Consider the following 26,377-nt stretch of genomic DNA (forward strand, 5'->3'; position numbering starts at 1 on the left):
TTCTGGTTTTTAATCCACTCTGCTATTTGCTTAAATTTTAAGGGAGAGTTCATCCCATTCACATTCAAGGTTATGATTATTAATTCTTTATTGCCCTCCATGCTATCTTCCCTCTGTTTGTATTTTCCCCCTTTTCCCCCCCCTTATCCATATTCCCCAGTCTTTTGTTTCTGAAAACCACCACCTTCAGTGTGTTTGCCCTCCTATATCACACCCTCCCCTTTCTTTCCCCTTTCCCTTTTTCCCTTTTCCCCTTCCCTTCCTTTTATTTCCCCTTATTTCCCCCACTCCCCTTCCCTTTCTCCATTCCCCCTCCCCTTTTCCTGTCCCCCCTCCCCTTTTCCCCTTTTTATACTTGAAAGGTTAGATGTTTTATAAGTTAACTGAGTATGTGTAGGTTGACTTTAAGTCAAGTCTGATGAGAAGAAGATTCAGGTGTTTCTCCTCTGCTCCCTTCTTCCCCTCTATTACCATAGGTTTTTTTGTACCTCTTAGTGTAATGAGATTTACCCCATTCAATCCCCTCCCTCCTCCCATCTCTTTCCTGTACCCCTTTTAAGGGTAGTGGTTTTTTTTTAGATCATTCTAAGTCATAGAAAATTCTGAGTGTCTGACCCTTCTAGTTCTGTATATTCTATCGAATAGAGTCAAAATTCCTGAGAGTTATTAGAGTCTTTCTCCCAAGTGGGGTTAAAGCCAGTTACATCCCATTAGATAGTAGTCTTATGGATAGGTCATGAATGTCCATCCTTTCTAGCTAGGTGTATTCTCTCTGTTAGCGTTACATTTCTCAAGGTTTATGAGAATCTTTTTTTTTACCCTCATGCTGGGATATAGCCAGTTTCAACTTACTGGATTGCAATTTTTTTTCTTTTACCGCCCCTCCTTTTTTTTTTTACCTTTTCATATGTCTCTTGAACCTCCTATTTGATGCCCAAATTTTCTGTTTAGCTCTTGTCTTTTCATCAGAAATTTTTGGAATTCTTCCATTTCGTTAAATGTCCATCTTTTTCCCTGGAAGAGAAGGCTCAGCTTTGCAGGAAAGTAGATTCTTGGCTGCATTTCAAGCTCCCATGCTCTTCGAAATATCTTGTTCCAGGTCCTTCGATCCCTTAAAGTTGATGCAGCCAGGTCCTGCATGATCCTTACTGTGGCTCCTTGATATTTAAATTGTTCCTTTCTGGCTACTTGCAGGATTTTCTCTTTTATCTGATAGTCCTGCACTTTGGCCACAACATTCCTTGGTGTTTTCATTTTAGCATCTTTTTCTGGTGGGGATTGATGTACTCTTTCAATAACTACTTTGCCCTCTGATTCCATGATATCAGGGCAGTTTTCCATCACTAGATCCTGTAATATTAAGTCCAGGCTTTTTTTCTCTTCAATGTTTTCAGGAAGTCCTATAATTTTCAGGTTGCCCCTCCTCAATCTATTCTCAAGGTCAGTGGTTTTGTTGATGAGGTATTTTACATTTGCTTCTATTTTTTCTATTTTTTGATTTTGTTTAACTGACTCTTGCTGTCTCATGGAGTCATTAATTTCTGTAGACTCCATTCTTTTTGGGGGGGAAGAATTTTCTTCGTTAACCTTTTGCAACTCCTTTTCTAATTGGTCAATTCTACTTTTGAAAGAGCTTTCCATTTGACCAATTGAGGTTTTGAGAGAATTAATTTCTTTTTGCATTTGCCCATTTGAAGATCTGAGAGATTTGTTTTCTTGTTGCAAGGTATTAATTGTCTCCCCCAAATTTTCTAGTTGATTTTTAAACTCCTTCCTTATTTCTTCAAGGAAGTCTTTCTGTGCTGAAGACCAGATTGTATTCTCCTCAGAGGTTCCAGGTCTCTCTGAGTTAGTGTCTTTCCCTTCCAAGAATTTTTCTATGGATCCACCTTTCCTCTGACCCTTCTTCATTTTGCTGAGACGTGAGTTTTGGAGGGGCTGGTTCACAGGGGCTTGGGATCACTAAAGGCTTTGCTCACTGAGTGCAGTTTCTTTGGCTGGCCAGTAGGAGGTGCTGGTTGCTTTCTCTGAAGTGGCTGTGACCTTGGTTGAGGCCCTCTCCTTTTCCTTGAAGGGAGGAGTTGGAGGTATTGAATTCTTTTGCCTTCAGTCAATGGTGGGCTTTACCCTGGCCTGAGGTCATTCCTCAGCTGGGCTGGTTCTTCTGCTCACACACCTGGGCCTGAGGCAGAAGTAGTTTGCATTTGTTTGTTAGGGGAGAAGTCTGAGTTGTAATGGGACTCAGACCAGAGGAGCCCAGGGATGGTGTCCACAGCTCCCCTGATCCAGAATTCTCCCCCCAGCCCTGTCTGGGATCTCCAGGGGGACAGCTCCAACACCAGCGCCTCTGCTCCCCCGCAGACTCACGCCCCTGCGGTCCAGCCCCACCTCTGATCCAGCAGGTCCAGCTCTTGGGCCCTCAGACTCCCGGTTCCAATTCAGCTGCTAGTCTGGTTGATCGGGGCTGATCCTCCCTCTGGGCCCAGACTCACCCACCCTAATTCAGCCACAGCTCCTGCTGGAGACAAATCCCGAGGTAGATGTTCTTTCTCTTGGCTTTTCTTTCTGGGTTTTTTTGAGTCGGATTTCTTTGAAGAGGTTTGTTTCATGTGATAGATGGGGAAGAGATCAGGAGGCTTTAGAACTGTGCCTGTCTTCTCTCCGCCATCTTGGCCGGAAGTCGTGAGCTGAGTTTTGAAGCAAAATAGGAAGCCTTTTTGTAAGGCACCTATAAGTGAGAGATCCTATAGGTTAGAAGGGATTGCATTGGCATGACACAGAAAAAGAAGACAAGATATTATAAGTGAGGAATAACAAGAAGTTCAATTTGGCTGCACCTAAAATGTGTAAAGGAAAGCAAATGTACAATAGGCCTGAAAAGGTAGGTTGAAGACAAGTTGTAGAGAATCAATCTTTGATCTGAGATCTAATAGCAATCCAATATTCTGATCTCCTGGTTATTCCACAAGCAAGACACTCTATGTCTTGGGCTGATCCATTTCCTAGAACCTTATCCCTCCTCCACTTCTACTACTGACCTTCCTGGCTTCCTTTAAGTTCCAGCTAAAATCCCACCTTCTTCAAGTTTTCCCTAATCCTTCTTCATTCCAATGCCTTCCCACCATTAATGATATCCTTTTTATCTTATATCTAACCTGCTCGGAATATATTTCATTGCTTGTTGTCTCTCTCATTAGATTATAGTCTTAGAAAGTTAGCCAGGGCAGTAAGAGGTTAAGTGACTTGTCTAGGTTCACACAGCCAGATTGAATCAGACTAAAGTCTCCCCAGGTTTTCCTAAATCCAAAGACAGTTTTCTATCCACCTGTCTCTTCTCTACTGCTTGTCATGGTCCATTTTTGTATTACAGATATTTCTGTACATTTTATTCTGCCCCCATGCCACCGATTTTTATGACTCTATGTCTATAATCATAATAGTAATTATGATGATAACATTCAAATAACTTTGAGATAGATACTACCTTTACCATTCCCATTTTACAGATGAGGAAGCTGAGGATGGAAGAGGTTGAGAATACTTGCCCAGGGTCACACAGCTAATAAATGTCTGAGATAGGATATAAAATTAGATCTTCTTGTCTATTAATATATTAGTTTCCTATAGGATTAGGAGATAGAAGGGACATTGATTCAACCCCATCCTCTTCTGTAATCTGTATACATAGGGATTATATGGCCTTTAAAGTCTCTCCAGCCCTAAACCTATCAACCTAGTCTCATCTAAGGAAACTGAGGCCCAGAAGAAAAAAATTCTTTGTTTCAAACCCCACAAGTAAGTTCATAGGGCTTAAAGTGAGAAAGGCACTTAGATCAACCAGTATAACCTCCTTTTTTGAAGGAGGACATTGCCAGAGCAATATCAAAAGATATTCTTTGAATTTACTTCAGTTCAAAACTCCCTCCAGCCCTATGCAGAGGTAAGTATCTCAAATGAGGAATCAGAAGACCTGGCTCCTGATTTCCTCACCTTGCCACTAATGGTCCACGTAAGATTGGGTGAATATAGCTCCCCTCCCTTCCCTGAGTTTCAGTTTTCCCATCTGTAAAATAACAGACCATACAGGTTGTTCTAGTTTTTTACATTCTAGGTTTCTGTACCTGGACTGAATGATGCAACTTAGCCCTGAATCTCTCATATAACATTATCCCCATCAACTCAACCTCCAAAACACATTGCCCTTTCCCAACCCGTCACCTCCCTTTGCTCCAACTCTGGCAGGGCCTTCCAGGACACATGCTGACAGGTGAGCCGAGGCTCCCCAGCGGCAACCATAAGGTACCATTGTGCTGCTGCTGCCAGTGGGGACTGACTCTGCCTGGCAAGATCAGCATCAATCCTCACTCCAATCAAACTTCTTCTGAAACATGCTCCAATGGTCTGGAATTTTCTGCTAAATAAGGTATTATTAACCCAGCGGCTCCCCAGCTCTGGCTAGGGGATAAATGAGGTGGCAGCTTCAGTCATTCCTCGCTGATGAGCCTCACTTAAAGAACGATTAATAGACACTGCGGTAGCCAGCCAAATGCAGAAACCTGTGACCTTTCGGGTTCCTCCAAACGTCTAGTCATTTCAAATCCCAAATGGATTCTTTGCCTCTCATGCTCACTCCTATTCCAGTCCTTGCCAATAATGGAGACATAGGACTTCAGAACCTTAGAGAATTCCCTAGTTCAACCTCCAAGGTTTGAAAAAATAACTGAGGCTCAGGGGGGTAGAGGGACTTGCTCAAAGTCACACAGCAAAACAATGCCAAGAGCTAGTCTAGAATGGTATAAGAGGGGTTATAAATTTGGGACTGAAAGGGACCTTAGAGGAAATTTAATTTTACCCCCCATTTTTTACAAGTGAGAAAACTAAGGTTTGGGAAGGTCAAGGATTTGTCTAAGGTCACTCAGAAAGTTAATAGCAAAACTTAGATGAGAATAGAGTGATTTGGCTGGGAGAGACTTCAGAAGTCAGGTGGTCCCTCTGTGAACAGAGACTTAGAGAGTTAAGGCCCAAATGCCACAAAAGTAGTAAGTGAAAGGGCCAGGATATCTACCTAGTCATCAGATCCAAAATCCTCCATTCTTTCTACAGTTTCATGAAATAATAAAGTGTGTACTGGTCTGAGCTTTCTTAAATGAGTAACCTCCCCTTGATAAAATATTTATTGATCATCCTTTACATGGAGGACTATATAATGTATGGGCAATGTTTAAGAAAACAGCTTCATGATGTCATGTAAAGGGTCCCACACTTGTACTTGTGAGGGACCTGAGTTCAAATCCTAACTGACATTTCACAGCTAGCTGACCTTGAGCATATCGTTTAATCTTTGTGAGCCTCAGTACCCATTTTTAAAGTGAGGAGAATAATACTTGTATGATCTACTTCACAGAGTTATGATGAGCCAAACTATCGTCTCATCTATAGATACAATCTACTCCTCTTGAGGGCAAGGACTTTCCCTCTTACTTTGTATTCTTAGAACCTAACAGTGTCTGACATAAAGCAATCAGTCACTTCAGAAATGTGTGTTAATTAATTGACTTTGGACAAGTCATTTAACCCTCTTGGTCTCAATTTTCACATCTGGAAAATGGGGATTCTTTCATCTCTAAATTAATTTTCTGTTCTAAATCTATGGTCCTAAATGTGATTTATTATTTAGATATTTTTACCAATTTTATTGTATTAAAGTTCTTCCAGTGATGAACTCCCTCTGCTGAGATTAGCATCTGCCCTATCTTTGAGAGAAGGATTTAAACTCAGTTCTTCCAGATTCCAGGATCATTTCTCCATCTATTAATGAGGACAGATGTAGAGCCCTGTTCTAGCTTTGACCAACATTGTTCACTAGGATCTACTGTAACCAGGATAAAGAACCTTTCCAAAGGAGGGAGAGGTGGATGTCAAGGTTCCTTCTGCCCTGCAGAGCAGGATGGTGGGAGTAGGGGGACACTTCCCACCCTAGGGGCTCAATATCCTGGCCATCTTTGGAGCATGGATGGGGAAAGAGGGGAGGAGGAAGTGAAAGAGCTTCGCTGCCAAATTTCAGACATTCTAGTTTGTGCTTAATAACAATAGGCAGTAGTAAAGAAAGGCCAGAAACACCTACAGGTTTGATTCAATATTCTTTCACTAGCCCTGGTTCTTTTCAGTTAAATTGCACAATCTAGAATACAAGAGAATAGGTTAGCTCTCAATTTTCCATTCCATCAGGAAGGTGCTGGTGCAAATCATCCGGGTTATAATTTGTCCTGTTTTCTTGGGATTGGTTGGACAATCTGCTTCACATTTTCCTTCCCAACTTGATTTTGTCTTGAATGATAATAAAATATGTTTGTGTTACCTGCTCAGAAACCACAGGGAACAGAGAGTGTGGCAGGTTTGACCGGGATCAGAATGGAGAAAGAGAAGTAAATCTAGTCTGGGAGACAAAATACCTGGGGTCAAATCTTTTCCCTGACAGCCTACTACCTGTGTGCCCTTTTGTAGATATCAGATTACTACCATTACTACATTACTACCATAAATCTCAGATTCCTCATTCTTAAAAATGAAGAAATTAGACCAAATGATCTCAGCAAGATGACCAATAGAGAGAGCATTAGACTTGGAGTCAGAGAGATCCAAGTTCAAATTCTGCTGCAGAGGATTAACTGGGTGACCTTGGTCAAGTCATTTAAACTCTTTTAGACTCAGTTTCCTCACCTACAAAATGAGAATAATAATATCTACCTGCTAGGGTTGTTATGAAGATCAAATGAGATAACATTTATATTGCAAACATATATATTGCAAACACTAAAATGCTCTGTAAATGCTGGTTATATTTTTAAGAGTCTGTCCAATTATCCTTAGGTGATGCATGGATAGAGCACTGGCCTTGGAGGCAGGAGGACAGGAGTTCAAATCCAGTCTAAGACACTTGACTCTTACAAGCTGTGTGACCTTGGGCAAGTCTCTTAACCCTGATTGCCTCACATCCAGGTCCATCTCCAGTCATCCTGATTCATATTTGGCCACTAGATACAGATGACTCTGGAGGAGAAAGTGAGGCTGGTGACTTAGTACAGCACCCTCTCACTCAAATCCAATTTGCATGCTTGTCATGGTATTACCTCCCTGATGTCATGATCATCTTTGAAAATGAAGGACAAACATTTTATTCTTTGTAAAGGTGCCTAGCAGGTATTGGAATGAAGCAAATATCCCTTATCTTATAGGTATATGATGTTAGAGCTGACTCTGGTATTTTCCAATATGCATGATGGGGGCTAATAATCATCATTCCTATTTCCATCCAGTTTTATGCATTTCAAAGCATTTTTCTTCATAGTGACCCTATAACATAGATAGTCTTGAGGATTCAGAATCATAGTCTCAGAACTAAAGAGGAATATCAGATCTGCTATCAGATCACTGGTTCCTTATTTATCAGGCACCTGCTTAAATACATATAGAGATGGGGAACTCACTACCTTTTGAGAAACACATTTCACTTTGCGAAAGTTCTAAGCATCCCTAGGTACTTTGTTGTTGTTATTGTCATTGTGCCTGACTCTTTGTAAGCCCATTTGCAATTCATTTGGCAAAGATACTGGAGTGGTTTGCCATTTCCTTCTCCACCTCATTTAACAGATGAGTAAACTGAGGCAAACAAGGTGACATGTCTTGCCCAAAGGACACATAGCTAATAAGTGTCTGAGGCCATATTTGAACTCAGAAGATGAGTCTTCCTGATTCCAAGCCCAGTGCTCTATCTACGATGATATCTAGTTGCCTCCTTAGATGTTTATATACAGTGCAAATCTACCTCCCAGTAACTTCCACTCACTTACTGCTCCCATTTCTGCCCTGTAGGACAGAATAGGGGCCCAATACATTGCCATCATTCAAATTCTTGAAGATTTGATGTCCTGTTACTGTTCCACATAGCAGATGGCAGCTGGGGAATAATATAAATAGCATTCAATTTGGGGTCAGGAGACCTGGGTTAGAATCTACTTCTCTGGCCAAAATCTGATATCTATATAATAAGAGAATTTGGACTAGATGATCTCTGAAAATTCCTTTTATCTCTAAAGTTTATGAAAAATAGTTCAGAGACTCTCAATAAGGGGGAATGGGGTGGGAAGAAAGGAATTCAGAACTCAACATTTTTAAAATGAAATGTTAAAACTTGCTTTTCCATATTAAATGAGGGAAATTAAAATAAAATATATATATTTAAAATAAATGAAAAAAAGAAAAAGACTAAGAGAGAAGTGACTTGTCTATGGTCACACAGCTAGGGAGAGAGAAGGAGCCAAGATTCATACCCAAGTTACCTGCTTCCAGGTCTAGCCCTTTTTCCATTATTTTGTTATTATTGTTGTCCGACTCTTCATTTCCCTATTTGGGGTTTTCTTGGCATAGATACTACAGTGCTTTGCTATTTCCTTCTCCAGCTCATTTTACAGAAGAGAAAAAAGTTTAAGTGACTTCTCTAGGGTCACATAGTTAACTATTCGATAGGTCTATGACATATGAGAGGGAATGAAGTAGAAAAGGAAGAATGAATGGTTGGGATTGTGATTAGGGAAGGACATTTTTGGTTTCAGATAATCAGTTTGCTTTCACTGCCATCTCCTTCCTGTTGAATTCCTCTCATCCTCTCCTCTAGAAAGTCAAATAATTTCTAAACATTTGCCTAGAAAAATTCATTATTCCTTTCTCCAAATTCTTTAAAACTTCAACACAAAGGTTGGCATTGAAAGGACCCTCTGAGAAAGCAACTGACAAAGAATCTGAAGGAAACCCTGGCAGGACACACATTTTCTTAGAAAAAAAATTTAGTCCTGGGGGATCCATCCCATTGGCTATCTCAGATTGGATTTCCATCATGTCTTCAGTGTCTCATTGTTTTCTGCCCTCTAAGCCTAGATCTTTCACATCCCAGGAGCACCCTTGGACACAATTACAATTGATAGATATTACAAATGATAAAATAGCACATATATTTCTACTTTATAGAATCTTTGGGGTTATAGAAGGAGCAGAGAAGATGGTTTGCTGTTTTTTCAGTATGGGAAATTACTGATGAATAAACCTCCTTCAGCTGTGCAGAGCAGCAATTACCCTCAAATTTTGTCTTAGAGAGTTGCCTGGGGGCCCTGAGAAGTTAAGAGGTTTGCCTCTGGTCACACATACATCCCGAATACTAGACCACACTGTTTCTCCATAATGAGGATCATAGATTTAGAGCTAGAAGAGATCTTAGAGGACATCCACTCCTATCCCTTCATTTTAGAGCACAGGGATTATTGTAAAGAGCAGGCTTTGTAAGCTTCCCAGTGCCAAAGAAATGCGAGTTTTAGATTTTTTTATTACTAATAATTGTTATTCCTCCACAAAAGTCTTCCCTAGGTACCCCCTCCCCCCCCACATCACTGACATTAAAATGATTTTGTATTGAGAAAGAAATCAAAGAAAGAAGGAAGGGAGGGAGGGAAGGAGAGAGGGAGGAAGTAAAAATTTAATAAATGTTTGTGTGTGTCCCCCTCCTTCCAGGCCATCAAGAGATAAAAGGTATACATATTGGCAAAAGAAGAAGACGGCTAAGAGGGAAGCATAGTGAGGGGTCCAGGACTGTCTGGAGTCAGCCAGCACCTCCTCAAGGGGAGAGTACCAGCAGCAGCACCTGCAGTGGGCCAGAATGCCCTTGCCAGGAAGAAGGCCTCACTCAGTAAATTACATAAGACTGACCATTTAAATCAATCAGGACAGACTTCAAGGGTCGACCCAATAATGAGTTATGTGACTGTTTTCTGAGGTTCATCCTCATCAAGTGTAGAGAAGGCACCTATTTGGACACTTGCTGTAAATTTTTTTGGCTACAACAACTCACAAAGGTCATTAAGTGTTAGCGACTCCCTGTTATCTGGAGGATCAAGTAGTTGCAGGTGAGTTGTGATCCACATGTGTGAAACACATATGGGTGAAAGTAATACTCACATGAAATCCTACATGTATTCTACTATTGTTCTCAATGCTTCTCCTACTGAGAGGAAGGAGGAATGATGTGAGATTTGTACCTCAATTCTTAGTGCACAGTACATAATAAACACTCCATAAATACCTTTTCTTTCTTTTAGTCCTATACTGTTTCTAGGGCAGTTAGGTGGCACAGTGGATAGAGCACTGGCCTTGGAGTCAGGAGGACAGGAGTTCGAATCCAGACTCTGATACTTGAAACTCAGTAGCTGTGTGAGTAAGTCACTTAATCCTGTCTGCCTCCAGTTTTCTTGACTCCTGTCTGGCCACTGAATGCAGATGATTGGAGGAGAAAGTGAGGCTGGTGACTTAGTTCAACACTCTCTCACTCAAATCCAATCCATGTGCTTGGCATGGCCTCATCTCCCTGATGTCATGGTCCTTTTCAAGAACAAAGGACAATATCATCATCATCATCATCATTCCTTCTATACCCTCAAAGATCCTATGAAGTCAGGAATGTATGTGCTATTTTATCATCTGTAATATCTATCATTTGTAGCATTGTCCAGGGTGCTCTTGGGATATGAAAGATCAAGGCTTAGAAGGCAGAAAACAATGAATGGATGAAGAGATGATGGAAGAAACTTCATCTTTCCTAGTAGCTCCCCTTGATTCTGACAACTTTCTAACAGCTTTGTTCCTTAACTTGGAGTCTTATAAACATAGGAGCAACTAATGTTTTTCACCTAACAGCTTGCCTCAGTTTCCTCATCTTTAAAAAGTATTGGAGAAGTAAATGGCAAAACGCTCCAGTAGCTTTACCAAAAAAAGGGGTTAAAATGGGGTCACAAAGACTTAGAAATGACTGAAAAGACATAATAACAGCAACAAAAATGTGTTTAGCTGGAGTTATCTCACCTGCCTGCCTTTCTCCCCTCCACCTCCTTCTATAGCTCATGGTGTTAGAGGAAAGGGAGAAAGAATACTATCTATTAGTTATAGAACTATAATATCATAAATAGTATTACATAGATGATCTAGTTAGTCTATGAACTAATCAGAGCTCAGCCTCAATCCTAATCACCAACTTTGTCACTTAAAGTCAGTAAATAAGCTGTTATTAAGCTCGTTCTATAGATAGAAAAGCACAAGAGTGGTAGTCCCTTCCAGAAAGAAGTTTCTATTCCAGTCCCTCTTCCTAATTGAAGCCTTTACTGATCAATGTCTATCATCTTCCCCTGAAATTATCTTGAATTATGATACACATGTATATAGTATACACTTATTTGTGCACTTGTTGCTTCCCCTCCTAAAGATCCTTGTGCTTAGGGATTTTTTTCATCTCTGCCTTTTTATCTCCAATAAACACCTAGCAAAATACTGAGCACATAACTGGTATTTAATAAATGCTTCTTGGTTGATTGATTCAATCAGGATCAGCTTCTGGACCCTTCTGGTTGAACACAAAGACTAAAAAGTACATCTACCTTCCTAGGGAGCCAAAGGACAATATTTACATCCCCTGGACCAGTTAGTGTCCAGGATGCTGACCTGAGAGGAAACCCACAAATTCACATTGGGGAGGGAGGGAAGAGGGGAAGAAGGACCCAGCAACTAGGGTTCTGTGGGGGAAATAAGTAAACTTTCCTAGTGTTTTAGTCCTGAAGACAATTTTGCAATGACTCACTAGTAGATAGGGAGAGAAGCAGAAGAGATGACCATCTTGCTTTTACTGCTTCAGAATTGGAAGGGCAGCTTCCTTAACCAGTAACTATAGATATGACCTGTGGTCCCTTTGTGGAATCTCAGTTGTTGCTCTGAACATCCATGTCTGTTGCCAGGCACACCTATCTCCTCTGACTTTGAGAGGACTGGTTTCTGCCAAATAACTGATGAAACCAGGACAGAAGTATCTTGGACTCACAACCTGGAAAATAATCCTCATTACAATCTTTCTTGTATAGAGTGTTTAATAATGTCTAAGACAACTTTCATATCTATATTCTCGTTTGATCTTCAAAACTGCCTGTGAGGCAAGTAGAGTAAATATGATTATTTCCTCTCTGACAAATGAAGAAACTGAGGTTTGAAAAAGTTAAATGACTCTTCTTAGGTCACACGGCTTTCTAGTGGCACATCTTGGACCAGATCCCAGGTCTCTTAACTTCAAGTCTGTTCCATTCCTACAAGGGAAGTTATACTTAACACTACAAAAGGAACAGCCAGCTTTGATATTTTTTATGTGGATGATCCTGTGGAAAGTCACTTCCCCTCCTTGGGCTTCAGTTTCATCATATGTAAAATGAAGGGGTTGGACTAGTTGTCTTCTAAGCTTTAAACCTAGGCTTCTCTGATCCCCATTCCTTTGCATGGGTTGTCTCTCAACCCTAGAATGGACTCACTCCTTATCTCTTAGAATCCTTAGTTTCCTTGAAGGCTCTCTTCAGTTCTGCCTATCAAAGAAGAGATACTGGAAAGTGGGCTAGATTTGAATCAGATGAATACCAGTTCTGCCACTTACTGTGATCATGAGCAAAAAAATTTTTTTAATCTTTTCTGTATCTCACTTTCCTTATTCACAAAATAAGAGGAGTGGATCAGGTAGCCTTCTCAGGTCCCTCCCCATTCTAAATCTATTATCCAATAATTCCCCCAGTTATCTGTTCTCAAATTAAATTATATTTACTTATTGTACAGATTGAATCCTCCAAGTAGACTATAGCTTCCTTAATGGCTGGAACTACTGCTTTGGGTTTTTAATTACAACCTCTGCACTAAGCACTATTTTGCACATAGTAGGCCTTTCATAAGTGTTTGTCAAGTTGAATTGAGCTTCCAAGATCATTCTTGAAGTCTTTATGCAGCACTCTATGCCATTCCCCCCTTTGATCCCATCCTCTAACTTCCCTGAGATGAAAAAGAATTCTATAAATGGATGAATCCAGGAAAAGTCATCTAGTTCAAAGCTCAAACTTTTCAGCCTGGGAAATAACCCAGGATTTTAGGCTCAAAGAAAATAAGATTCCAAGAAGGAGCCTTTGAGACCATCTCAATTGGAATTGATTGTGCAACATGGGAGAGACTGGCAAAGGACCACCCAGCATGCTGTGCCCACATCAAAGAAGGCACTGTGCTCTATGAGCATAGCAGAATTGAAGTACCTCAAAAGAAATTTGAGATGCATGAATCTAGAGAATTCACTCCTAATGTTCATTGAGGTCTTATATAACTTGATTATGATATAGTAAGGTCACTTTGGGCCTCTTTGAGAATGAAGGACAACAACCACCAACCAACTCGGGATCCATAGATCCCTCCAAGACATCTCTGGATAGATTTCATGAACTTGAATTGAGAGAGAGAGCTACATCTTTATTCTTGCTTATCTCTAATTGAAATTTAGTACTTCCTTCAATTATTTTTTTAAAATTATTCTGAGAAGGGGTCCATAGGTATCACTGGACTTGCCAGAAGGGTCCATGACCCAAAAAAAGGTTAAAAACCCCTAATCTAGTCCAACCTTCTTATTTTACAGGAAATGAAATACAGGAGGCAAGAGAGGACTTGCCCAAGGTAATATCACCAGAGGTTCCATTCAGTATCAAAGTAGTTTGCTATTCCATTTCCATAAATTCAGAACCAGATCTAAATATGATTCTTGCTTCAAGTTTCCAGTGTCATACCTACATTAAGGCTCCCTCTACTGATGGAGATTATGACCTCTCTCCAACTTAGTAAAAGGGTTGCTACATCTTTGAGACTGACTGTGACCGGAGAATTCATCATGTTGCATGCACCCTGGTGATGGGCTTCTCCATCCCCCAACAAAGTACAGGCTGCCTCCTGGCACACGCTGGAAGTTCATTCAGCTCAGTAGGACTCAGTGGAGATTACCCGCCTCTGGCACTGCTTTTAATAACCCAGGGTCACCTCCAAGCCATAACAAGGCATCAGAATAGGATTTTTTTTCTTACAGTATTGACAGCGAAGCACTAATTCCCATTTACAAGATCCAACAGTTTCAATATCATAATGGATTTCAAATCTCTTTTAAGAAAGTCTTAAAAAAATAGGGAGCATAAAATTATATTCGAGACTCCAACAATGACAAGAACTACACGGCATGTACTAGGTCCTTATTATGGACAATTACAGGGAAATATTTTGAAATTAACATGAGCACATCATTTTTTTTTGACAATGGAAAGCTCTCTTTTTCTAGGTAATTGCTTTGCTTCTTTAACCATTCTAACTCGGCACTCTCACTTCCTGGCAGAGCTGCCTGGAATGCATTATAGGGACACCTGTCGGGCCCTGAATTATATGGCCCTGAAGTGCTCATTCATGGGACTTTTTGTTCTGCCCCTGTGACTTTCCTAAACACAATGAATAAATAACTTACATAAAAACCAAACTATGAATATGAAAAGAACATTCCAAATTTGTTTTGTTTTGTTTTTATGGAAATTTTCTTTCCACAAGGCCATATTCATATTTTTGGCATAAAGAATAAATTCTTTTAGATTCCAATTTAATTTTGCAAACATTTGTTAAGTCTCTACTGGGTGCAGGGTTCTATGCTAAACTCTGTGGCCAGGTATAGAAATGAATAATGCACAATCCTGTCCACAGGAATCTTGCAGTCTAAAAGGAGAAATAGAGCCTGCATTATGCTAAAGTCAGGGAGAAAAATAAAGTGATAAAGTAACTTCTACTCTCAATAAGTTTACATTCTAATGTATATGTATTATATCTTATATGTATCTATACCACATACATAAATATGTATACATGTTTGGATATAAATATATATATATATATATATATATATGTGCATAAAAGTTGAGGTTGGAAGAATAAGGCCAAAAGAGTGCAACCTATTTTATTCAATATAAGTATCATGTAACATATTCATTCTGTATATAAACAATATGATATTTATATAGAATAAATAGGTTGCATTCTTCTGGCCTTATTTTCCCACTCACACTTTGCCCACATTAGCAGGTTGGGTCCTCCTAGAAGAGCAGCTAACTACTTTTTCATTCAGGATTCAATCAATCAGGAAACCCTGAGGAACAGAGTTTTCTAGTTACTATCACATACAATCCCCTCATCTGTGTTCTCAGTTTCAATTAACCAATTGATATCAATTAGATTTTACAAAAAGATATTTGCTAAGAAGATGCAGCAAAAGATAGAAGTTATGAAAACATTCCTTAAAACAGAGAAGCACAATCTTTTCCTTATCTTGAGTCTCTGGGGACAATGGACTAGTTGATATAAAACATTTCTCCTTAATGGGGGTAGGGAATAGGGGAATATGTCTATTTTCTGACCCTGGAAGATCTTTTAACGTTTTTGTAGAGTCCCCACAAGTTCACTTTGGGGTGTGGCATATTTGATGAACAAAACCTTCTCTTCCTTCATACCAAATCAATTTTCTGCTGAGCTACACTGCTGCCAGATCTAGTTTCTTGGATCTTTGATGGTTCCTCCAAACTTTTGAAACTCAAAAGATCCTAACCTGGTCTCTTCCATCTCTAAATATTCATTCACAAAAGGTATCAAAAGTTGTCAGGAACACATGGTCTTCCCTCCTCCCATCTTGAGACTCACAGTTCTTTCAAATTGAGAAATCAGTGCCTCCAACTCTGTTTGCCAACTCAGTTCTGGCTCAATATTCAATTAAAAGCATTTTCATTGCCCTAAAGTAGACTTGGGGGTGAGGGTGAGGGAACAAGTGGGAAGGTGGGTGGCAGAATGGATGGAATTCCAGGACTAGAGTCAAGAAGATTAATCTTTCTGAGTTCAAATCTGGCCTCAGACACTTATTAGTTGTGTGACTCTGTGCAAATCACTTCACTGTCTGCTTCAGTTTCCTCATCTGTAAAATGAGCTGGAGAAGGAAATGGCAAACCACTCCTGTCTCTTTGCCAAGAAAACCCCAATTGGGGTCATAAAGAGTTAGAAAAAAATGATTGAAGACTGGAAAAAAATAGAAGACTCCTGAGTGTCCTTTGAAGTAGGAGAAAAGGGGAAGGGTTCTTCCATTATACATATACCTTGAAGTCGACTCACACCAGACCTCTATATGGGTTCAAAATACTGAAGCCATATTATATAGCATATGCTCTAAGACCTGGGTCTTCACTCATTTTGCTATAAAGAGAATAGTTATGAATAGAGGAGTAATTGTTGGACACATCTTTAGGAGAGAAGACCCCTACATAGGGAAGCAGGAAAAACTTCATGTAGTATGAGTAGTGTTTGAACAGGAAGAAAGACAAAAGTCAGGAGATAAAGATGAGGACTGAGTACATTTCAGGCAAAGGAGATAGTTTATATAGACTTTAAGGTTTGCCATGAGCTTTACATGGGTTATCTCATTTGAGCTGTATAACAACCAAGGGAAGTAGCCAATGCAGGTATGCTTATTATCCCCAATTTAGAGATGAAGAAACCAAGGCTAAGAGACATTGAGTGCTCTGTCTACAGTCACATAGGTTTGGAATTTCAATTCAAGTCTTCCTGATTTCATACAGGTTATATATACTGGCGGTAGCTCATTGAGAGAATGACTGTTAAATTTTCCTTATGATCATTTCTTGTGAGTTCAAAAATCAGCAATGACTGAAAAATCAGGGCTTGATTTATGCTTTGTGAATTATCTAGACTTAAGAAAGTGTTATTAATACATACCTTTAATATGTTTGTATAGATCCCTCCTGATCCCCAATCTGGTTGTTAAACATTTACCATCTTACCCTGTATTGCTCTATAAAAGTAACTTCAACTCAGCAGGAAGGTAGTAGAAAGCTCAGAGACTGTTAGCTAATAAAAATAATCATAACTATAACTGGCATTGAATAATGCTTTAAAGTTTTCAAAGTACTTTAAATCCCTTCCTTTATTTGAGCCTCATGATACCCCTGGATGCAGGATAAAGATTATTGGCTTTGGGGATCAGAGGATCTAGGTTGAAATGCTGGCTTTGCCATTTACTAACTATATGGAATAAAGACAAGGTAGAGCTGGACAATCACCTCCATTGTTCTGGACTCTATGCCCCTCTGGAGTCTTACGGAAATGAAACTGACTGCTTCATTGGGTCGTAAGCTCTCCATCACTGAAATTATAATAACAGCTGACATTTATATAGTGTTTTATGGCTATATAAAGGCTTCATTGGAATCCACACAATGTCCAAAGATCAAAAGGAAATGCCCAGTTGTTTGGGTTGACCCCCCCAAGGAGTATTTGCAAGAAAACAAGGACAGGCTTGCTATAAGATGAAAGGGCAAGGGGCTTTTTGTTTTGTTTTGGTTTGGGTTTTTTTGGTCAACAGAGTTGAAAAAAATCATCCTCAGATGCATCAAAATATTGAATTTTAGGATTAGAATTTTAAGTAACCTCATATGGCAGGAAGGAGTGGTATTATAATCCCATTCAACAGATGAAGAAATCAAGGCTTCTCATTGTTAAAAGTAATTTGCCAATTTAGAGTATTGGGATCCAAACTCCAAAACTTGTATTCTTCCCACTCATCCAAAAATGTCCTCACCAAGCATAATCCCAGGAGAGTATAGGTAGCCACCTGTCAGGAGGGTGCAGATGGGATTCCTACCTTGGATAACAGATTGTATTGGAAGGTCCAAGATTCTCCCAGCAATTATATCCAGATTTCAGGATACATGGCAGATACTCAGGTAGAGATTTTTTTTTTTACTTATAACAAATAAAACAGTAGAATGAGGGCAGAGGATTGTCCAGAATAGAGCTTGACTGTGGACTCAATTTTCTGAGTGGTCCAGCCCTAATTTCTATATAGTTATCTGGAGAGAGGAGGGAAGAGAAACTCTGGGATAGGTGCACTTGGTAATAGGATCCTGCTAGTAATAGTTCAGGGATAGATGTGCCACCAAAGGCAGTCGAGAATTTCATGATAAAGTTCAGGAATGGCCAATGCCCAGGGAAGAAATATGCCCTGCCTCCAAAGACTTAATCCTTTCCCCTTCCCATATCTGTACCCTGAGGCAAAACTCTGTCTCTCCCTCCCTAGTTCCAACTTGATTGAAGGATCAGAAATCAAAGGCTGGCCTTGGATGGAATGCAACTAAATCCCTGATCACTCCAGAGAGCTCTCTATTCCTCTCTCCCCCTCCTTCCTCCTCCCACTTTCTCATACCTGGAGCATCAGGAAAAGATGTGCCAAGCAGCTGCTCCCTGGACACCGGTTTGGGCCCCAGCCACTCTCCCCTGTCACACCCAGGCAGAGACATGATCATTAGATTATTATTTTTTTTTAGGACCAAATAGTTTTATTTGTTTCCCTGCCAGCTTTCATGAGGCCATCAGTCATCCCCCACACAGATAACATTTCTTATGTACACTGACAGAATAGATTACATGGTTCTCATCCGGCAAATCAACATTACTGGGGAACATTATCTCGCGCAAAAACGCTGCCCGGGTACATCATAAATTCTAACCAGGTTTATTACATCTGTCTTGTCATATATTCATTTTATTGAGAGGTGGGTTTTTTCCAGATTAATAATCACATTAATAAGTGAATTTCTTTTCTTTTTTTTTTCTTTTAGGGAATTGCTTTCTTAGAGAAACCAATCTAGTTCTCTCAAGGCTGCGGAGCGTGCTTTTTTGGACTTGCCTAGCCAAGCCATCTTTGTCGCTCTGTGTCCCGGTAGCCTCATGGATAAGAGACTTTGTCAGGGACTTGGAACACTTGGGTTCTAGGTCAGATTCTGCTACTGAATTCCCAGAATGAGCTTGAACAAACTGCTTCTCTTAGAACCCCAGTTTTCACGTTTTACAGTCCAAAGATCAGTTCAATAGTCTCTGAGATGGTATCGAAGGAAAATGTCTCCAGGACTATATTATTAAATCAATCATATATTTATTGAGCACTTAGTATGCATTCAATACAACGCTTAGCATTATGGGAGAGTAGCATAAGTGTGATCTTCAATGATAGCTGCACTGCATTTTCCAGTTACAAAGGGATTCACATCAATTATCTGTTTCTGAAGCCTTGAAACAGTCTCCTGATGTGGGTAATATCAAGGATAAGAGAGTAAAATCAATATCCCCATTTTACAGGTGGGGAAACTGAGAACCAAAGAGGCTTGCTGATTTATCATCTATCCACACATTTATTAATTTTCAAGGAGCTGGAATTCAAATTGAGGTTTTTGACACCGATTTCAGGATTTGTCTTACTATGCTACAATGCTTTTATAAGCCTCTTGAAGTCCTTTCTAACACTAGTTCTACTGTCCTAGGATCCTAAGATCTGGGTTCAAATCCTGCCTCTAGCTGTGACTCTAGATAAGTTTTTTAATATCTATGTACCTCAAATAATTCCAGATTGTGCTGCCTCCACTAAGGCCATCATCCTCAGTTCCTTTCTACCAAAAAAACCTTGTCTCTACTCCCTCGATCTCTGGGTTCAGATGGGAAGCAATCACTAACTTTGCCAGGAATCAGATCACCAGGTCACTTTCTGGACATTTCCAGATCAGGAGTGTGGCATATCCCTTTCCACCCTCTTTCTAGCATTCTTTGAAAGACAATCTTCTCTCCTTAGAATGAAAACTCCTTGTTTTCAGACAGTCTCTGCCTGTCATTCCGTCCCCAGAGCTCAGTACATGACTGTGTATAGTAAACACTTAATAACCACTTTTATCATTCATTCACTTTAATCATAGTGGAGGCATTTTTCCATATTGAAATCATAGATCCTCGGTTCCCACCCCAAGTAACAGTACAAATTTTGTTTGAGAGACAGAGGGATAGAGAGAGAGAGAGAGAGAGAGAGAGAGAGAGAGAGAGAGAGACAGAGAGACAGAGAGACAGAGAGACAGAGAGAGACAGAGAGACAGAGAGAGACAGAGAGACAGAGAGAGACAGCATGGTACCATGTACAGAAAGCTGCCCTTGGAGTCAAGGAGAACTAGGCTTCAGTCTCAACTCTGACATGTATTGGTTTGTGAACCGAGCCTAATCTCTCAGTATTCAAGACCACTCTCTAAGACCAGAAGATATAGGGAAGGGACTGATACATATCAATATAGGAAATGCCTTACTCAGAGTGCTTACTATACTGACAAAAACATGGGCATTATAGAGAGATGAAAGGGAAGGAGGTAGATAGATGATAGATAGATAGATAGATAGATAGATAGATAGATAGATGATAGATAGATAGATAGATAGATAGATAGATAGATAGATAGATAGATATAATTGAAGACAGGTAGATACAGATGATGGAAGGATGGTGGATGATAGACAGATAGACCTAGATGGATAGATAGAGGTAGATAGAGGTAGGTAGATAGATAGATAGATAGATAGATAGATAGATAGATAGATGGAAAGACAGTTGGATGGATGGATGATGGATGATGGATAATAGATGATAAATAGACATAGATGGTTAGAGGTAGATAGATAGATAGATAGATAGATAGATAGATAGATAGATGTAAAAAGGTAGATGGATGAATGAATGGAAGGATGGATAGATGAAGAGACAGATAGATGATAGAATAAACCACAGATGGATAGATATAGGTAGATTGATGAGAGATAGCAAAATAATAAAGAGATAAATTTAGTGATAGATAATTGAGAGTTAGAAAATAGATGACAGGATAAGATAGGATAGGACAGGACAGAACAGGATTGGAAGGAAGGAGAGAGAGAGAGAGAGAGAGAGAGAGAGAGAGAGAGAGAGAGAGAGAGAGAGAAGAGAGAGAAGGAAGGAAGAAGGAAGGAAAGAAACCTTTTTTCTTCATCATGGTATGGAGTGCTATAGAGATAGAGATAAATGTATAGATGTCTAGTTAAATGTATAGATATAGAAAGATAAGGGATGAGTGGTAAGGGGAGGCAAAGAGGCAGAGCTTTGCCTTATCTCAGATTATGCAATTTCTCACAAACTAGGTTGAGCATATACAAGCAAGTGCCTGCACTACCTGTATTAGGCTCATACCGTGCAAATCATCACTCTGAGGTTGTTCATGCCTCCCCAGTCATGGACCCCATATGTCACTAAGGTAGATAGATGTAATATGCAAATGTACATTTATGTATGTGGCTATATATATATATATATATATATATATATATGTATGTGTGGCTATAAAGCATGCATATATATGTATGTATCACTGTGTAGTTGTATATACATCCACACAAACACATTTACTTTCTGTTCATCTTGTTCTACCTCTCCTCCAAGTGAAAGTAAATTCCCTAAAGGAAAGACCTGTTTTTCTTCTTTGGTTTTATATTCTCAGTACTTGACATTTAATAAATTTGTGTCAAACAAATTAATCAATCAATCAAAATATTTATCAAATGCCTACTATGAGCTATGTATTAAGCAAGGCTTGAGGAATACACAGACAAAAAAAAAAGAATCCTTTAAGTAATTTGAAATCTTGGTTGTGATCAGGGTTACTTTCTCAGAATCTTCAACTAAACCAAATCAAGTAGGTAGAAATCTTGCCTTGAATGCATAAGTTTGTATAGAAACTAGGGCAAATCACTTAACTTCCCTAGCCTGGTCTCCTTATCTGTAAAATGGGAGGATTAACCTTGGCCCCTGAGGAGCCTTCTAATTTTGTGGCTATGATTTCTAATATTCACTTCAACAAAAGAAAGATCTATTAAACACCCTTTATGTGCAGAGTAGCTTTACTTGGTTTGGAAATGATAGAAATCTTAACTAAGGATAGAAATGTCCTTATTAGGCATCTATTATGTGCTAAGCACTTTACAGATGTTATCTCATTTGATCCTTACAACAACCTATGGAGATAGGTGCAATTATTATTAATTGCTGTTTTACAGTTTAAGAAACAAAAGCAGACATGCCCAGGGTCACACAGATAATAACTTTCTAGGGTAGAATTTGAACTCAAGTTTTCCTGATGTCACCATCAATCTATTCACTTCACCACTTAGTGCTTTTGATGGATTAAACAGATAGAAGTCTTCCTTGAGAACTTACGGAGTCTAGGAGAAAAGTAAATTCTAAACTTAGATAATTATAATACCCAACAATATATGATAAGTACATAAAAAAATGGCCTAAGTGGCATCTGAAAATTCAAAAATTGCATGATGTTCTTCCTTCTAAAAGAAGACCACGACAAGCACAAGAATTGTATTTGAGTGAGGTGTGTGTGTTGGGGGAGGAACTTTGCTCATCATCCTTACTTCCTCCTCTAGAATCTTCTGGATCCAGTGACCAGATATGAATCAGGACAACTGGAGATAACCCTGGATGCAAGACAATCAGGTTAAATGACTTGCCCAAGGTCACACAACTAATAAGTAGCAAGTATCTGAGTCTGAATTCGAACTCCCATCCTCCTTACTCCCAGGTCAGTGCTCTGTTCACTGTGCCACCTAGCTGCTTCTCAAAATTACTTAGAGAATTAGGGTAGGTTTATTGGGTAGAAGATGAATGAATGGAGGGATAGATGGAGAGATGGATGGAAAGAGAAGATGAAGGGAGGGATGAAAGGGTAGTTGAGTTTGGTTTGGAAACATAGGGTAGGAATTTAAAAAGCCAAGGAGAGGAGGGAGCCAGGAAAAAACCTCTGAGTATGGGGAGAGCCATGAAATAAGTCTGGAAAGATGGCTTCTGACTCTGATGAGAGATCCCTCCTCTGACTTTCCATAGAATTTGGCATTTCACAAAGCAGCTGAACATGCTGAGAGAGATATGCAGCCAAAGTGTAATCGTGCCCATTTTACAAAGGAGGACATGGAAACTCAGGGAGAAGAGACAACCCATCCTTTCAGCATATGTCTTGTTGGTGCCTCCTAGCTTAATCTATCAATCAGCAAAGTAGTCCCTAAAAACACTTGCTATGGCCCAGGCTGGACAGTGGCTAGAACACTCGGAATCATGAAGAGTCATCTTCGCAAGTTCAAATCTGGTCTCACACATGTACTAGTTGTTTGACCCTGGGAAAGTCACTTAACTCTATTTTGCTCAGTTTCCTCATCTGTAAAATGAACAAGAGGAAGAAATGACAAACCACTCCAGAGTCGGACAAGCCTTAAATGACTGAATAACAACAATGATAGATTCTAAGAATACAAAATACAAAAAGATAAATGGAAAATTTTCATTACTTCAAGAATTTATAATTCATATGAGGAGAAAACATGTGGATATACATTTCTAAAATATAAGTATATCATTCAAACAACAAGCATTTATTAATCATCTTCTGTTTGCTCTGGACTATGCTACACATTGGGGATTCAGACAACCAAGACTGAGACAGCTGCTAATCTCAAGGATTTTTACATTCTCTCTCTCTCTCTCTCTCTCTCTCTCTCTCTCTCTCTCTCTCTCTCTCTCTCTCTCTCTCTGTGTGTGTGTGTGTGTGTGTGTCTCCCTCTCTCTCTCCCTCTCTCTCCCTCTTTCCTCTTTCTTTCTCTCAAGTATAAAAATACTCCCCAGCACCTCTCATTATCCACTTCATCAGCCTCAAACTGGTGCTAATTGCGTTCCTGGGCTCCCTCCCTCTCTCTCCTACCAAGTTAAACAGCTCACAGCTGCCCGACCTCCCACCACCCTCTTTTGGAAGACCAAGCCAAAAACTCAGTTCTGGAAAGGAAATGAAGGATGTAAGCTTCACAGTCTCAGACCTGATTACCTTCAATCACCTAGTGCCCTCTTGCCTCCCACAGTTGATGGGCCTCCAACACCATGAAACCTCTTGCCCTGCTCCTGCTCTCCTCCAATGCTTTCTGGTTTGGGGTTGAGTTGATCAAAGAGTCTTGGGCCTGGAGGAGGAGAGACAGAAACAAACAGAGACATATAGACACACAGAGAGAGGCACACACACAGAAACAGAGAGGGTCATCATCTACAGGATACTGAGCCTCCCAACATTGTGAGCATCCACCCCAGCAGAGTAACTTGAAGAGCAGAGCTTGAATAGACCCCTTTCCTAACCGCCCCCTTTCCTTTAACATCATCTAAGTTGTGTTTTTTTTTTTGGGGGGGGGAGATGTGTGTGTGTTTCCTCTGAGATATCCACCATCCCTTTCTTGCCTTTTGAAAATACAGCCCTAGGAGGGGCTCTTTGGAGGTGCTATGGATAGAGCACCAGTCCTGGAGTTAGGAAGATCTGAGTTCAAATATGAACTTAGACATATACTAGCTCTGTGACCCCGAGTTAATCATTTAACTTCTGGCTGCCTCAGTTTCTTCATCAAAGAATGGGGTGATAATAGGAACTACCTTCCAGGGTTATTGAAAGGATCAAATGAGTTAATATGTGTAAAGTGCCTTGCAAACTGAAAATGCTGCATTAATGTTAGCCATTATTGTTGCATGGGTACTCGTCTCTAAGAATACAAGTTGTCCCTCTCATGCAAGTAGTTTCTTTTTAAAATTTTCATCAGATTTGCAATTTCAATGTCATAGGGAACTTGAGGAGAGGAAATTATCTCTACATATAAACATCAGCACCTATTTGGTTACAATCTTAGAGAATTAATTGCCTGGGCCTCTGAGAGGCGAGGGAGTTGATTTTCCAAAGTTCACAAACAATGTTTATCAGAGGAACTTCCTGACTTTGAAGCAGAACCTCTGTCTCTTGTACTAAGCCTTCTCTCATCCCTCTACCCTTCATCCCCATCCTCCCATAAATTGTCCCCAAGGGAGCCACTCAATGTTCCTTTCTCTAGATCTCTTAAAATGGCATAGATGCTAGCAGAGCCCATGGGCAGGCAACCACTTATCCCTCACTAACAGAGAACATGCAGTGTCTAACTTGAAAAGGTATGTGTGAATGAGTCAGTATGAATGAGTCAAATTTCAGTTCCAAGCTGACCCTCGGAACAGCAGACCCAAGACAGATATGCAGGCCATCACAGAGCCACAGACACAAAGCTCTATCAGTGTGACTTTAGGTTCATCTCAATCACTCTCCTGCTGTCTCCAGAAGGATCTGCCTTAAACTGATAGAGTTGAATTGGGGTGGGAAAGGTCCTTCTTTATGCAATGATCTTCTGAGGGAAGGTGAGTTCTGTTATCTTTTTGAGTCACAAGGGAATTCTTCCTAAGTCTTAATCTCATCCCTTTCTGTATCTTGAAATTTAAGACCATTCCTTTTATATGTCTTCATTGAAAATGGCCAATAACCAGTGACCTTCCACCACCCGCCGGAGCATCACCTGTCAAAAACCTAAAGACTGTTTATGAGTCTCATTCTGGCCTCACAAGTCTTCTTTTTCACAGGCTAGTAAAGAGCAAATCACTTTTCAAGAAGAGATGCATGAACCTCTTAACAGACATACAGCCCACCTTCCCATTTTCCCCTTTCGAGCTTCTCTGACCCCCATCTCTCTCAACAGCAGTTGCTGTCCTCTCCAATCAATTTTATACCTTATCACTCAAATTAATGCAAAACTCTGATCAAATCGCTCCCTTACTCAGAAACTTACAATGAGTCCTCATTTTTTACCAAGTAAAATACAAACTCCTTATTTTTGTACTAAAGATTCTCTATAATATGTTTCCCTCCTATCTTCCCAGCTTTAGAGCATTCAGAGTCTGGATGAATTCTGCTTAACAGTAACATTCCCTGATCACCTCCTGCCCTCCCCCCATTTAAAGTCTTTCATTGTAACATTCAGCCATTCTTAGAATGACTTCTGGATCAGATGTAAACTCTGTTTGGCACAACCTAATCCTTTCCCAGTTTTCCAATCTTACACTTTATTCTCTCTCCGTGTATGTTTTACCTTACCTCCACTGTCTACTTGCTCTTCTTGCATCCATGCCATGCTCTTCTTTGAGCTCCATCTCCATCTCCTGACTCCAAGCCTGCACCATCTACCATGACTTAATATCGTTGAGCCTCACTTTCTCCAGCTGCAAAATGAAAATATTATAAGAAAAAATCTCGAAAGTCTTTTGTAGCTTAATATTCAATGATTTTATTTAGGCTTGCTTTAAAATTATGCTCTAACAAGCTTGAAATCTGAGAAAAAAATTAAAGTAAATCCTTCCTTCTGTAAGAGTCTTTTCTAGTCCCCTAACTGCTGGGGACACACACACACACACACACACACACACACACACACACACACACAATGTTTTTTGAGATTTCCTCTTACTTTGTTGTTATTTAGTTATGTTGGACTCTTTATGACCCCATTGGGGGTTTTGGGGTTTTTTTTGGGTTTTGGGGGTTTCTTTTAGATTTTTCAAGGCAATGGGGCTAAGTGGCTTGCCCAAGGCCACACGGCTAGGTAATTATTAAGTGTCTGAGACTGGATTTGAACCCAAGGTACTCCTGACTCCAAGGCCGGTGCTCTATTCACTGCG

General features: G+C 40.0%; 1 long non-coding RNA gene across 3 annotated transcripts in view; it reads right to left on the reverse strand.

Moving 5' to 3' along the window:
• Window positions 1-1,422: 1,422 nt before the first annotated feature.
• The window catches only part of LOC141508713 (uncharacterized), a 203,217-nt gene continuing 178,262 nt past the window's right edge, over window positions 1,423-26,377 (reverse strand). For all 3 annotated transcript variants that reach the window (XR_012474484.1, XR_012474485.1, XR_012474483.1), the window contains 3 exons: window positions 25,797-25,921; window positions 23,694-23,823; window positions 1,423-2,728 (listed from right to left, as the gene is read on the reverse strand). This is a non-coding gene — a long non-coding RNA (uncharacterized LOC141508713). The remainder of the gene's footprint in view (window positions 2,729-23,693; window positions 23,824-25,796; window positions 25,922-26,377) is intronic.

The sequence above is a fragment of the Macrotis lagotis genome, chromosome 1, assembly GCF_037893015.1.
Source record: "Macrotis lagotis isolate mMagLag1 chromosome 1, bilby.v1.9.chrom.fasta, whole genome shotgun sequence".
Taxonomy (NCBI): domain Eukaryota; kingdom Metazoa; phylum Chordata; class Mammalia; order Peramelemorphia; family Peramelidae; genus Macrotis; species Macrotis lagotis.